The sequence below is a fragment of the Martes martes genome (assembly GCF_963455335.1).
Source record: "Martes martes genome assembly, chromosome: 1".
In the NCBI taxonomy this organism is placed as follows: Eukaryota; Metazoa; Chordata; class Mammalia; order Carnivora; family Mustelidae; genus Martes; species Martes martes.
In genome coordinates, this window is record NC_137888.1 from 101,040,814 (window position 1) to 101,054,601 (window position 13,788).

At 38.2% G+C, this 13,788-nt stretch overlaps 1 protein-coding gene across 1 annotated transcript in view; it reads left to right on the forward strand.

The window, feature by feature from the left end:
- Window positions 1-260: 260 nt before the first annotated feature.
- Window positions 261-13,788, forward strand: part of PIK3CA (phosphatidylinositol-4,5-bisphosphate 3-kinase catalytic subunit alpha) — a 77,622-nt gene continuing 64,094 nt past the window's right edge. The window contains exon 1 of the mRNA XM_080823531.1: window positions 261-351. The gene's annotated coding sequence lies outside the window, so the exon portion shown is untranslated. The remainder of the gene's footprint in view (window positions 352-13,788) is intronic.

The following is a 13,788-nucleotide window of genomic DNA, read 5'->3' on the forward strand; positions in this document are numbered from 1 at the left end:
GGAAACAAAAGGAAAAAAAACAGGGTGACAGAGAAAGGAGACGGGGGCGGGGGCGTGTGGCGGGGGCTAGAGAGAAGAGGGAGCTAGAAGGAGAAAGCGGCAGTTCCGGTGCCGCCGCTGCGGCCGCTGAGGTCTTGGGCTGCTGCTGCCGCGGCCACTGGGGCTGGGGCCGCCGGCGAGGCAGGGCTCGGGCCCGGCCGGGCAGCTCCGGAGCGGCGGGGGAGAGGGGCCGGGAGGCGGGGGCCGTGCCGCCCGCTCTCCTCTCCCTCGGCGCCGCCGCCGCCGCCGCCGCCGCCCGCGGGGCTGGGACCCGATGCGGTTAGAGCCGCGGAGCCTGGAGGAGACCCGAGCGTGAGTACAGCGCCGACTGGCCGGGAGCGGGCGCGGCCGGGCTGGGAATGGGGTGGGTGTGGGGGCCTCTCCGGCGCGCCCGTGGTATTGGGCGGGGGCTACCCACGGGTCGTCTCTCAGGGTCGGCCCGCTGCAGACTTCGGCTGTGATCGCCGCTCCCTCTTCCCCGCCTGCCGCTGGCCTCACCCAGATGCAGAGGCGAGGGCTAGCCGTTTACTCTCCTTTCCCCCTGGCCGCCGCCTCGCTCCTGGTTTCCTTCCTCTCTCATTTTTGGGGATGGGGTGGCTGGAATCTGAGGAAGTGCACCCAGGGCCGCCGCCCCGGTGGCAGTAGCTCGGTGCCCCGCACCCTTGCACGCCCACCGGGCCCGCGGGTGGCCGGGCTGCCGCGACTACCGCGGCATGAGGGATCCTGACGGAGTCGCGGGCTTTTCCGTAGGGGCTGTCATGCCCCAGGACTCCGGCCCTGCCAGCCGGACGACCCTGCGTTTGTCTCACGCTGAGTTTAAATCGCCCGGCTGGGGCAGGGAAGGAAAACCGCTCCCCCCACACCGCAGTTCCCCTCCCACCCTTCCTCTCTAGGTTGTTGTGTGTTTTGTGTGTGTTGTGTGTGTGTGTGTGTGTGTGTGTTTTCCTTTTAACCGAGACAGTCAGACGTATTGGATCTTTCATTCATAGACCCTAGACATTGTCTTGTGATTTGTGTCTTTACTAAGTCTATTATGTGATGCCCGTTTCATAGCTCCTAAGTGGTTCAGAAAGGTAGGGTACGCCCAGCATTGGACTATGTAAACACCAGACGTTCAGCCTGTGTTTTGACCGCGGCTTGAGGGGTTTATTTTAGGATGCTAAAGGAATAGTGGTGGTGGTGGCTAGTTCCCAGACTTAGGAATCGAAAGCTAGGTCTTAGATGGGGGACTGTTTACATAGTTCTACGAAGGGTAAGGGAGCGCAACAAGAGGGGGGCTTTGAGGAAAACAGCTCGTATATTCTTTAATGAATTAGAGTTGTGATTTCGTTTTAGAAAAAGCTTCCTCATTCCAGCGCCTTTGTGCACATTCGGCACATGGGTTTGCGATATAATGTTTTGAATCTATTTTGTGAGGCCCCGGAGAACCCCTCGAAAACTTGGGTAGATAAACCGCTGGTAACTCAAGTCGGATGATTTCAGTGGCCACATTTGAACCGCTGCAGGCAGTATTGGTCGCATGCTTTCCTCCTTAGATAATAGATTCTTGGGGGTATTTGCTTACAAATTTGCTTTTATGCTGGATTGTGTGATGTTGAGAAGAGACCTGAAAAAACCCTTAAGATACCATGTTGCTAATTTAAATTGGATAAATCACTATTTTATGTCTTTATTAAGAAGCCCTTGAAGCAACTGCAGTGTAAGAATTTGTTAGTATGTCTGTGTATTCAAGTTTTAAGATTTTTTAACTGAAGTGTTGAATTCTGGTTGACAGCATAGATCTCTAGATAAACATCACATGTTATGGAAAATTTTAATTATCAGATTAACTGTTCTGCAGTGTCATCAACCAGAATTATCTGAGGAGGGCCCAGTAGGGTGTGTGTGTGTGTGTGTGTGTGTGTGTGTGTGTTGGTGCTTGTTTTGTTTTTTTAGTTTTCTTGTCTCATGTTTTGGGATAAAATTAAATAAAATGACATCCATAACTTTTTTCAAAAGTTTCTTGTGCATTTTTCATCTTTGTAAAATAGAGTGCTTTTCTTCACAAACTAGGTGGTTGAAAGGAATGATAGTACATCTTAATAGTAATAGCTCCATGGAGGAAATACCAAAAAAGTGAATGAATATTAACTTAATATTCAATTGACTGTGAGAATAAAGTTTGAAAGGCATTTCTGTCAGTTTTAGTTGAAGAATTAAAAATGAACCACATGTAAATGCAGAATGTGTTTTATATAAAGTTTTTAAATTTTTTTTTAAAGATTTTATTTATTTATTCCACAGAGAGAGAGATCACAAGTAGGCAGAGAAGCAGGCAGAGAGAGGGGGAAGCAGGCTCCCTGCCAAGCAGAGAGCCCGATGCGGGGCTCGATCCCAGGACCCTGAGATCATGACCTGAGCGGAAGACAGAGGCTTAAACCACTGAGCCACCCAGGCGCCCCAGAGTTTTTAAATTTTAAGTAAATTGGATATAGCATGAAAGATGTCACTGGATACAGTACTGTACTTGAACTGAAAGATTACTGCAGGAATGTGTATATTCTCATGGGACTGGATATATGTAAAAGGGAGACTAAAAGAACAGTGACTTTGCCTGGCTGTGTGTATGGAACAGTCCTTCTGGAGGCAGAGCTTCCTTCCTGTCAGGATAAGATCCTCTCCATCCCAAATAAGTATTCCCTTAAAAAAAAAAAAAAAACTAAATTTATAAATAAAATACTTGTATAAGAACATAGATCATAATAACTTTTTCCTAAAGCAGTTTACCTTGTGTGTAGCTTTCCTGATTAGAGCCCTTTACTGAACAAAGTTTTAACATTTGTTGTTACCATTAAAGGGCATTTGCTCTGTTGATCTGTTTATTTGAAAAGAGCTAACTTAATCCCAATTGATCTCTTTAGTAACTAGAGTAGCATTAAAAAGATCAGTTCTCTATTTTATTATTTTAATATCTTTAATTCCAAGGTAACTGTGATTCTTTAAGTGAAATGTGTTCCTTAAGCATCATAAAAGATCTCATCTTTGATAAAAATATTTATGATCCTGAAAATTGTGCAATTTTAGCAGCATAAATCATGGAATATTGTGGTTTGTATTTTATTAGCAGAGTTATCAAGCTGTTTTCTTAAGTGTTGTCTTGAGTTACAGCAGTCCTGGAGGCAGGTAGTATTACTGTCTCTGAGAAATGACATTTTAATCTAAGGTCATACAGGTGTCAGGTGACAGACTCATTGACAAAACCAGTGTTTTCTGACTCATTTTACTATATCAGGCTACCTCTAACCTGCTTCATCCTGCTTTTTAATAGCCAAACTAAGGCCTAGAGAAGTTAATTACTTAAGATCACTTTTTTCTTTATTTCCAGTAAAAATATATATTTTAAATTCCCTATATTGCTTAAAGAGTAGTTTTCAATCCTGGCTACACATTATAATCATCTAGTTAGCTTTTTTTTTTTTTTTAAGACTTTTTATTTGTTTATTTGCCAGAGAGAGAGAGCGCGCACGCGCGCGTGAGCGCAGGCAGACAGAGTGGCTGGCAGAGACAGAGAGAGAAGCAGGCTCCCTGCGGAGCAAGGAGCCCAATGTGGGACTCGATCCCAGCACGCTGGGATCATGACCTGAGCTGCAGGCAGCCGCTCAACCAACTGAGCCACCCAGGCGTCCCTTTAGTTAGCTTTTTAAAAAGTACCAGTACCAGGGTCTCATTCCCAGAGATTCTAATTTAATTGGTCTGAGATAGGGCCCAGATATCTGTGATTTGTTTGTTTGTTTTAAAGTTCCCCAGGTAATAGTAATAGACAAGATTATAAAGCCCTTTCTTTCAAGGACCTGTATGATTTGGTCCTTGCTTGTCTCTAGGTTCATTTCTCTCCGACACCTTCCTTGGCCTTTCCCTGATCTCTTGTGCAAATGTTCTTCCTGAAGTATTTGCGAACTCCATACCTCTTCCTTAACTAGCTGACTCCTACTTGTTTTTCATAACCACCACCTTTGAAAAGTCTAGTCTGGGTTAAGTATCCCTGCTTCCTGTTCCCATAGCATTTCGTATTCCGACTGTCATAGCATTGATTCACTGCATTATAATTGCCTATTTATTTCTCTATATCCTCCACCAGGATATAAATCCATGGGAAGGATAGGGAATCCTTCTATTTTATATACAGTTGTATTCTTATTGCCAAGCACAGTAGCCAGTACATAATAGGCACTTATTAACTGAATAAATAAATATATTGGCAACAGATTTCTTTACAACATGTAATAATTTACAAACATCAATTAAGTTTTTATTCCTGCCAAATACATTTAATATATTTGGTCACTAAGAATGTATATCCCTGAACTTGCCACACATATAATTTTATTTGGGGACAGGCAAGACATTATAAATTATATATAAATTATACCAAGCATGACTCAACCCCAAACACACACACAAGCAATAATAAGGATCATTATTATGCACAGAACTGCACTGGAAATCAGGAGACTTGAATTCAAATCCCAGTTTCACCACAAACATTAGGTCCTTAGGCAAATCTCAATCTTTTGGGGTCTCTATTTACTCTTCTACAATACAGAGAGATTGTATCAACTGCTCTACATGCTACTCAGTGGTCTAGCCTTAAAATCTAATGAGTACTAAAAATACTGACTTTGGAATCTGAGGCTCCTTGGTTCAGTACCTGGCTCTTACAGTTACTGGCAGGATTACTTTGGACAGATTTCCTAATCTGCATAATGGGAGTAATTACTCTTCAGTGGAGTTGTTGTTGTTGAATTAAATGAAATATAGATCCAAGAGAGTTTTTGTCCTGTCTCACATTGTATCAAATGTTCATTTCCTTTCCCCTTAGGAGGTGTTAGATCTCACGAGTGGACTTATCTGAGGTAACAGAAAGACATAGTTTATGTAATCCTGTTTGCCACTTTGCTAACTGCTAGCATTACAGGTGTGACTAGGGACCAAAACCAGTGTGACTTTTAGTTTCATTTTCTTAGAACCACATTGCACTATCAAACACTCAGGTGTTAGCCTATTTAGGAAGTAATTGTGCCTAGAACTTTCAACCATGACAAGGTATCAATACATCTATAATAAATAATATAAAGGAAGAGAGAGTCTGGTGACCTTAAACTATTTCCAAAGCTAAGTGAAATCAGACTTGACCATTCCAAAAGAAGGGGACAAATTAAAACTAAGGGTCATTTATAAAAGAAGACCCAGAAATTTGAAATTTCTGTTCACCAAAGCTAAAATTCAGGGACCATTATTTAGTAATTTCTAGGAGAAATTACTGGTTAGGACCAACTCCAGAAGATAAGATTGCTCTTGATGTCAGATTAGCAATTACAGATATCAACAGACCGAAATTATTGATATTTTTCATATTGATATTGGTATTTTTCTCTATTTAAATATATAGTTATTTTAGCCTTTTTTTAGTAATGAAGAGTAACCTTACATGCGGTATAATAATACCTATTTGCTGAAGTTTCTTGATACCAATTTTATTTTCATATAAATCAAATTGGTGTGCCTGAGTTTTCCCTTAAGTTTATGTTTAAAGTGAATTTTAAGATGCCTGGGTAGCTCAGTCAGTTAAGCGTCTGCCTTCGGCTCAGGTCATGATCCCAGGATTCTGGGATTGAGTCCCACATGGGGCTCCCTGCTCAACAGGGAGTCTGCTTCTCCCTCTCCCTTTGCCACTCCTCCCTGCCCATGCTAACTCTTTCTCTATCTTTCTCTCTCAAAGAAATAAATAAAATCTTTAAAAAAATAAAATAAAGTGAATTTTATTGCCAGTTATTTTGGGAAAAATACCATGCTAAAAATTTGGGAGGAGAAGCTAAAATGTTAGGGCATAAAAAAGAAATACGAAGGAACACATAATGAAGTTTAAGGATTCAACTTGAAGGCTTGAGATTTCCGTCATTGGAAGAGTTATTAAATCTTAAATATACCATTAATGTTTTATAGGTATATCTTATTCACATTTAATACTTTATTCTGTGAACTAATTGATCCTGGTTAAGGAATTTTTAGGTGCTTTCTCCCTCTTCCCAAATACATAGTTTGGGGAGTTTAAAGTTAAAATGTGCCAATAAAGGATTTGTAAGTTTATAAGAAATGTGATAGCTTAGAGCTTTTTCAAGTTTAATATTTCTTAAGGTAAAGCTGTTTTTAGTGTGGATTATAGAGCTCTGATATAGAGGGCTAAGGGATTAATTCCAGTCCCAAACTGCTACTTTGTGTTTGTGTATGGGGAAGAAGAGGCAGATTATATCAAATTTTTGCCTCTTTTTCTTCATTGATGGGATAGGAATTGTATTATGTTGCTTGCTAAGTTACTCATATAATTAATGAGATAATTTTTTTTTTTTTTTTTTTTTTTTTAAAGATTTTATTTCTTTATTTGACAGACATAGATCACAAGTAGGCAGAGAGGCAGGCAGAGAGAGAGAGGGGAGGAAGCAGGCTCCCTGCTGAGCAGAGAGCCCGATGCGGGGCTCGATCCCAGGACCCTGGGATCATGACCTGAGCCGAAGGCAGAGGCTTTAACCCACTGAGCCACCCAGGCGCCCCAATTAATGAGATAATTTAAGTGATCCCAAATTACATAAAATTAAGGAAGAATGTATACATACTAATCATTATTCTAAGTTTATATCTACTACAAGAATAACATATTTCATATTTAGCCCAATAATTACTCATTTCTTCTGTCTTATTTTAGTAGCTACCTTGGTAATTTATCAAATTGTTACTTATTAGAAATTAAGTTTTAGTAACTTTTAGCATATAATTGCAATTGTTACAGGGTCTTTGTATCAAAGCCAGCATTACCATTTGAAATAAAGGTGGGATTAAAAAAATAGTAAGAATTCTTACAGATCCTACATATCTGGTACACTTCAGATTTTAAATATTTGTGTAGTGGAAGCCAAAAAACGTCAATGTTGTGATTTGGAAAAAAAAAAAAAAAAGCTGCAACAGGATAGAATCATATACTCTGATCATAATTCTTTTGCTAAACTCAATACTAACTCAGGAGTTAGTAAGACTCAGTGGAGAGATGCATCTTACAAAGTACTATAGAAATTTAAAGCAATATTACAAAGATAATTTTAAGCATAAATTTTTGAACAGGAAGAAACCATGTGTGTTCTTGTTACCTTCTGCACCTAACATAGTGCCTAAAAGTAAGTGGCCAATATGCATTGATATTTTTGCAGTAGGATCATAATTGAGAATCAAAATAATTTTCTTATCTTTTATCAACTTGTAGCTATGTACTTTAAACTATCTGAAAAAGTAAGTAAATTTCTCTGTGCCAGTCTAGTTGATGATTTATTTAGTATAGACTTGAAGTATATCAGAAACACTTTTCTGTAAGTTAACTAGTTGCATATTTCTGTTGCTATTTGGAGATATTTTTAACAAAGATTGATAGGTTAAGGAGGGGCTATGTGCTTTGGTGAAAAGAATATAAGATTAGGAATCTAAAATCCGGATTCCATATTGAATTATTAACTAATTGTTTGGTTTTAGATCTTCATCTTTTAACACTTGTTCCTTTTACCTACACAGTTTCTAATGTTCTTTACAATTCCAAAATTCTGTGAGATTCCTAGTATTTTAAAGTTTATTTTGGAGGCCACCTGAGTGGCTCAATCTATTAAGCATCTACCTTGGGCTCAGGTCACGATTCCCAGAGTCCGGGCATTGAGCCCTGCATTGGGCTCCCTGCTCAGAGGGGAGCCTGCCTCTCTCTCTCTCTTCCTCTGCCTCTCCCCCAACTTGTTCTCTCTCTCTCTCTCTCACTCTCGCTGTCTCTCAAATAAACAAAAAATAAAATCTTTAAAAAAATAAAATAAAAATAAAGTTTTTTTGATTTCAGGGGAAAGTAAGCCACTCCCTAAAAAGGGAAGACAGTCTATGTCAGTTTGTTGTATTTTCAGAAATTAAAATCTTTCTGTCTGCCTGTTTATAAATTTGCACGTATTTGAAGGCCCTTGTGTGAAATTCTGTGGCATAAACAAACTGCTATCAGAAAAGAATGGACTGGAAAGGTTTGTTTTTGTTTTTGTTTTTGTTTTTCTTTCTGAAACCATCAGTGACTTTGGAGAATCAAACTACTTCAGGCGTGGCCATTTTGGTTACTGGCACTGAGAGTAGTTGAATGACTGACAGGCTCTGAGAATAGGTCATCCATTTGCACACCAGTTGCCAGGGTTATGAAGGCCAGCAAACCTGTCACAGTACTCTTAATAGCCACTGGTCACCATCCTTACTTGTTAAAGACTTCTAGGAAACTATGTTCCAGAATTTCCTTTGGTGACCCATCCCATTAGATGGTTTTCAGAAAATGTGTTCTAATCTTAGGAATATAATTCCAGAAGCAGAGTAAGCCTTTTTTTTTTTTTTAAATATATCATTTTTGTGCAGACAAATACAAGGAAAGATGACAAAAATCATTGTTCTTGATTGGAAAACATTGGTGCTTATGCTACTAATTTGTTGTTTCTGTAACTATCAGATTACTCACCTATAGGGTTTGAATATTCTTTAACCAGCAAACTGTTCAAGTTATGAGATACTATTTAGTTTTTTTTAAAAAATATTTTATTTATTTGTTAGAGCATGAATGGGATGGGGGCGGAGGGAGAGGATAAAGCAGACTCTCCGCTGAGCAGGGAGTCAGATGTGGGGCTCGATCCCAGGACCCCAAGATCATGACCTGAGCTGAAGGCAGACACTTAACCAACTGAGCCACCCAGGTACCCCTATTTAGAGTTATTATGACTATGTATTCATTTTTCGACAAGCAAACACATTTCTGTGGCTTATTTTTCTTTGAGAGATCGTACTTTTCCAAGTACTTTTCTGATGGACTCATTGCAGGTCTGGACCTGAAAGAACTATTGCATTTTGAAACAATTGCCTCTAGCTTAAAAGTGAGTGAAATGTGTCTGAGAGTGTGTGTGTGTCTGTGTGTGTGTGTGTGTGTGAGAGAGAGAGAGAGAGAGAGAGAGATAGGAGGTTAGCTTCTTGGCAAGTGCAAAAATAAAAATCTTGAAGTTTTTTGCTAAGTAAGCTACTATTCTGTGAATATAGATGTATAGAGCATATCATCAAATATAAAGCATCATTAATGGGAAAAATTGTGGAGAAAAAGATTGAAATTAGGACTATTAAAGTCCAGTCTGAAATCAAACCATATATGAAAAGGGAAAGGAAAAACTGTTTCATACTGTCATTTTTTCAATTATAAATATTAATAGTAACGTCATTTTAAAGTTATTTTCCTTATGAAGATTTCCTTAAAATCTGATTGCTCTTATTATTTGCATTTGAGACTCCAGTGGGCAGCATCTTAATATATTTATGAAAGAGATATCTGTATTCTTTTTCTCTAACTATATAGCAGTTGTAAAAGTTGAACATGACTTTTTGAATGCAGCTTCTGTACTTGATAATTATAATGGTAGTAACACTCAAAGTAGTTTGGAATATTAGTAATTTTATATTGTGGAGACTGGTTGTTTTGTCTTCACTAAAAATGACGAAACTTCAAGTTACTTAGTGATATTATGGGACTCCAGATTTCTTCAAAATCACTTTGAATAATTTTGACTAATTCTGTGGAATAAAAGGCAGCATTTTTTACAGCCATGTTATGTTCATAGGCACTATTAATGTAGCTAAATGTATATGTAGATATGCATTTGTATACATGTATACATGTATATATATATGAGTAGCTAAATGTATCTACTAATGTACAACTACTGAAGCACAGCAATCATATCATGCTATGGTCTTTTTTGTTGAGTATAAATATCAGGCATATAAATTAGTACATTTCTCTTGCAAATAATTTTTTGCCCAGTCAAAATGAAGGTAAGTGATTTGACAGTAGGACAGAATATTTGAAGTCAGGACAGTCTTAGAATCTCCACAAAATATGGTCAGTGTACTTGGCTTCTTTAATTTTCTTTTCTTCGAAATATATTATGTCATAATGGTTAAGAACATGTACTCTGGAGCCAGACTATTGAGATTAGTAGTTTTGTAGCTTAAGGCAGGTTATATAACCTGTCTGGGTTAAATATTCTCTGGGTTAATATACATTTCCTTGTTTGTAAAAAAGGGATGATAAGAGTACCTACATCATAATATTGTAATGAGGATTAAGTGACTAATACATTAAAGCATTTAGAACAGTGCCTAGCATGTAGTAAGCACTCAATAAATATTTGTAGCCTCCTTGAAAGTACAAACTATGTCATATTCACCAATTTTGGGGGGGGGGGGACTTTAACATTATGTAGTGAATTGAATTTTGTCCATTCTAAGGATTTACATATGGATCCAGTCTCTGGAGAATAAACAATAAGGTTGCCTTCTAACAAGCTTCTTTATTACTGCTTGCTTTTTGTTCTGTTACAACTCTTAAAATTTCATTCTAGCTCTAGGAAGCTGAATTCTGTTTCATACCTTCATGCCTAAGTGAAGTTAGCATATGGAGATTTAGCTTGATAGGAATGAGGTTTTGATGGACGAAAGATACCAAGTAAATGGATGTAAATTTTTCATATCTAATCTAATTGTATTATGGATTGATTTTTTTCCCCTGTCAATTCCTGGAATCTCAAAATCCCGAGAAGTATACTCTGCCATTGAAGCAGTACTTGTTTCAAGCTCCTAGGCATTTCTTTTCCCTGTCCTCCATGTCCTAAAGACCATAGTTGTGTCATGTTGTCACAGAGTCCCTATGTTACATGGCCTTTATAAAATTCGCATGTCATGTTTTAAAGCTGCTTGTATCTCACCCATTATACTTGTTATGAAGTCTTTATTAAATACAACATTTAATTTTATGTACAATTTTGATACACAGTTTACATTCATTGGAAATTGTGTAAAACTTGCAAATCATTTATGTGAAAATAAGGAAAGCAACCATGTGTTTTTATTTTTCTAAGAGTTCAGTCTCTTAATTCTTTGCCTTTAATTACTAAGTTACCTGCATAGCATCATTGATACAAATCTTTGAGTCATCATCTTGTCGGTACCTTACATAAATGAGACAGACTATTAGTTCATATTTAAGTTTTTGGTAAATATATGTGTTTGTTTTCTCACCTCCTACTTTTTAGCAATTTAAACTGTTCTTGATGGTCTCACACCAAAACTTAACTCTTTTCAAGCTGGTGATCCCATTGCCTGTATCTCTCATACCAGATTGATAGTAACAATAAAATCCATGTACTTTTAAAAAACTTTATAGGGGCGCCTGGGTGGCTCAGCAGGTTAAAGCCTCTGCCTTCGGCTCAGGTCATGATCCCAGGGTCCTGGGAACGAGCCCTGCATCCGGCTCTCTGCTCACCAGGGAGCCTGCTTCCTCCTCTCTCTCTGCCTGCCTCTCTGCCTACTTGTGATCTCTGTCTGTCAAATAAATAAATAAAATCTTTTAAAAACTTTATATATAATTATTATTATTAATTTATATGGAAATTGCTTTAGAAAATATCTATAATTCTGGCACAGTTATTCAAAATTTCATTGTTACTTTTAAAGAATCATTAAGCATACTTCTAAACATTTTTTATACATGTAAAACTCTGTAGAATTTCATCTCTTTTAAGGGGTGTATGCATAATGAAAAAAAAATTAAACAAAACATGACAGTGGACTGCCCTAGTACTGACCAAGCGTTTATTGCCATACTATGTGGTTATGATTAACCTACGCATTGAAGTTAAGAATTAACTACTTATTTTTAAATGGCATCATGGAGACTTACAGCTGACAACCCATATGAGAAAATTTCCTTGATTTTCTAAATGTACACATTAGTGTATACTTTGAGTTACCTCAAACCCAAACTTTAATATCATGAATGTGGGAAAGAGGACTATTACAGATTTTGTTTACAAAGTCCGTAATAATGTTATCTCCCTTAGTCCTCACATTAGCACTTCCATACATACGTAGTCTCTCCACTACACACAGTAGGAAACTAAAGTTACACATCTAGTCAGTACAGTAGAGTCTCATCACACTTAATTTACGTGAATTCAACTATATACACTCAGCCAAAAGTAAAATCATGACAAAAGTAATCATTTAAATATTGCAGTCACATCCCACTACTGAACTTTTGTTTCAAAATAGACATGAGATTAAAGATGTGAATCTCTGTCACCTCAGATGACCTCAGCATGTAGGTATGAACATCTCAGTGTTGAGTGTGATTCTGTTAGTCATATGTAATGTTCATACAGCATGGCTTATAATGCCAAACCTGAAGCGCTTAACCAAAGAAACAGGAATTTATTCCAATGCTGGAAGAGAAACTGCTGTTTTAGACTTGCTGAGCAATTGTGTTGGTTTCCAAGATGGCCTGCAGCTATTGCCACAATAGACCACCACCTCTGCGCGTGCATCCTCTCTGGTACATACATGCACATGCATAAACCCACACCCTTTTAAATACATATATTTTATATATTGCACATATAATTTTATTGTGTGTTCTCTGCTGTAAATATATTCTGTCTTTATACAGAATGTTTCTGTACAAGGTGGTATACAAAAAATGTGTACATTATAATTTATGGGTGATTTAAGAGATTTTTCAAGGAAAATGTTGACTCTGTACATCCACAGACTGTATTGTTTGCCACTATATACCCAGAGTCTAGCACATTGCTAAGCACAAAGTTTATTGCATTACTGGGAAAAAAAAATCTTTAATACTTAGGTACTTATTTTTAAAATATAAATATACGTGCAGTGATCTTATTTTCTCAGCTCAAATTTTGAAGCTTTTGAAAAATCTGCTTCATATCCCAGATGAATTAGTCTTAAATCATTTTAGAACAGTACAGAAATAGAATACTAGAAATTACAGCTATCTCATAACATCTGATCCTGATGCAACCACTGGATTTGGCATTACTTAACGTTTCTTTCTCTTGTCTCTTCCTTTTCATATGTATGTAGATGGATTTGCTAAAGGAAACTCAGCCATAGTACACAGAATTATTTTATAAAAACTCCGAGTATGTTTCTGCTAACTCTTCCACCTAGAGAAATGGAAATACTAAAAGGACATACAAATAAGGGGACAGATCTGCATGTTACTCTAACCTCCTTATGTAGTATTCATTCCCTTTGTACAAACACCCACTTTTTGAATCTCCTGTCTGATCTGTGCGGGAAGGTAGAACTTCCCCCAGAGTCTTGGAAAGAGAAAAGTATACCCTGTGCTACCATGTGCCAGTCTTTCTAGCTGGCTAGAAAATAAGACTGCGGGGCCAAGAAGACATGATCTTTCTCACACTGGGGGAGAAGAAAGGGTTTGCACAGTGAAATGGGACATTTGCTTATAATTCTAGATCAGAACCCAGAATACTAACCTGCCTGCCAATCCTGTTACCCTAAACAATCCACTTAGGTTTTATGAGCCTGAAAAGTTGTCTTTGGCTAGTGACTAAAAGAGATATTTCCAAGGTGCTGTGTTCCAGAAATGGGCTTGTGCAAACTTTAAAAAAGTAGAACCCAAATAGCAGCTATGAATAAGATAGAAATAAAAATAATTCAGCAGGGGGTGCCTGGGTGGCTCAGTCATTAAACGTCTACCTTCTGCCACGTCATGATCCCAGGGTCCTGGGATCAAGCCCCAGAGCTCCCCACTTGGCGAGGAGCCTCCTTCTCTGTCTCCCACTCTCCCTGTTT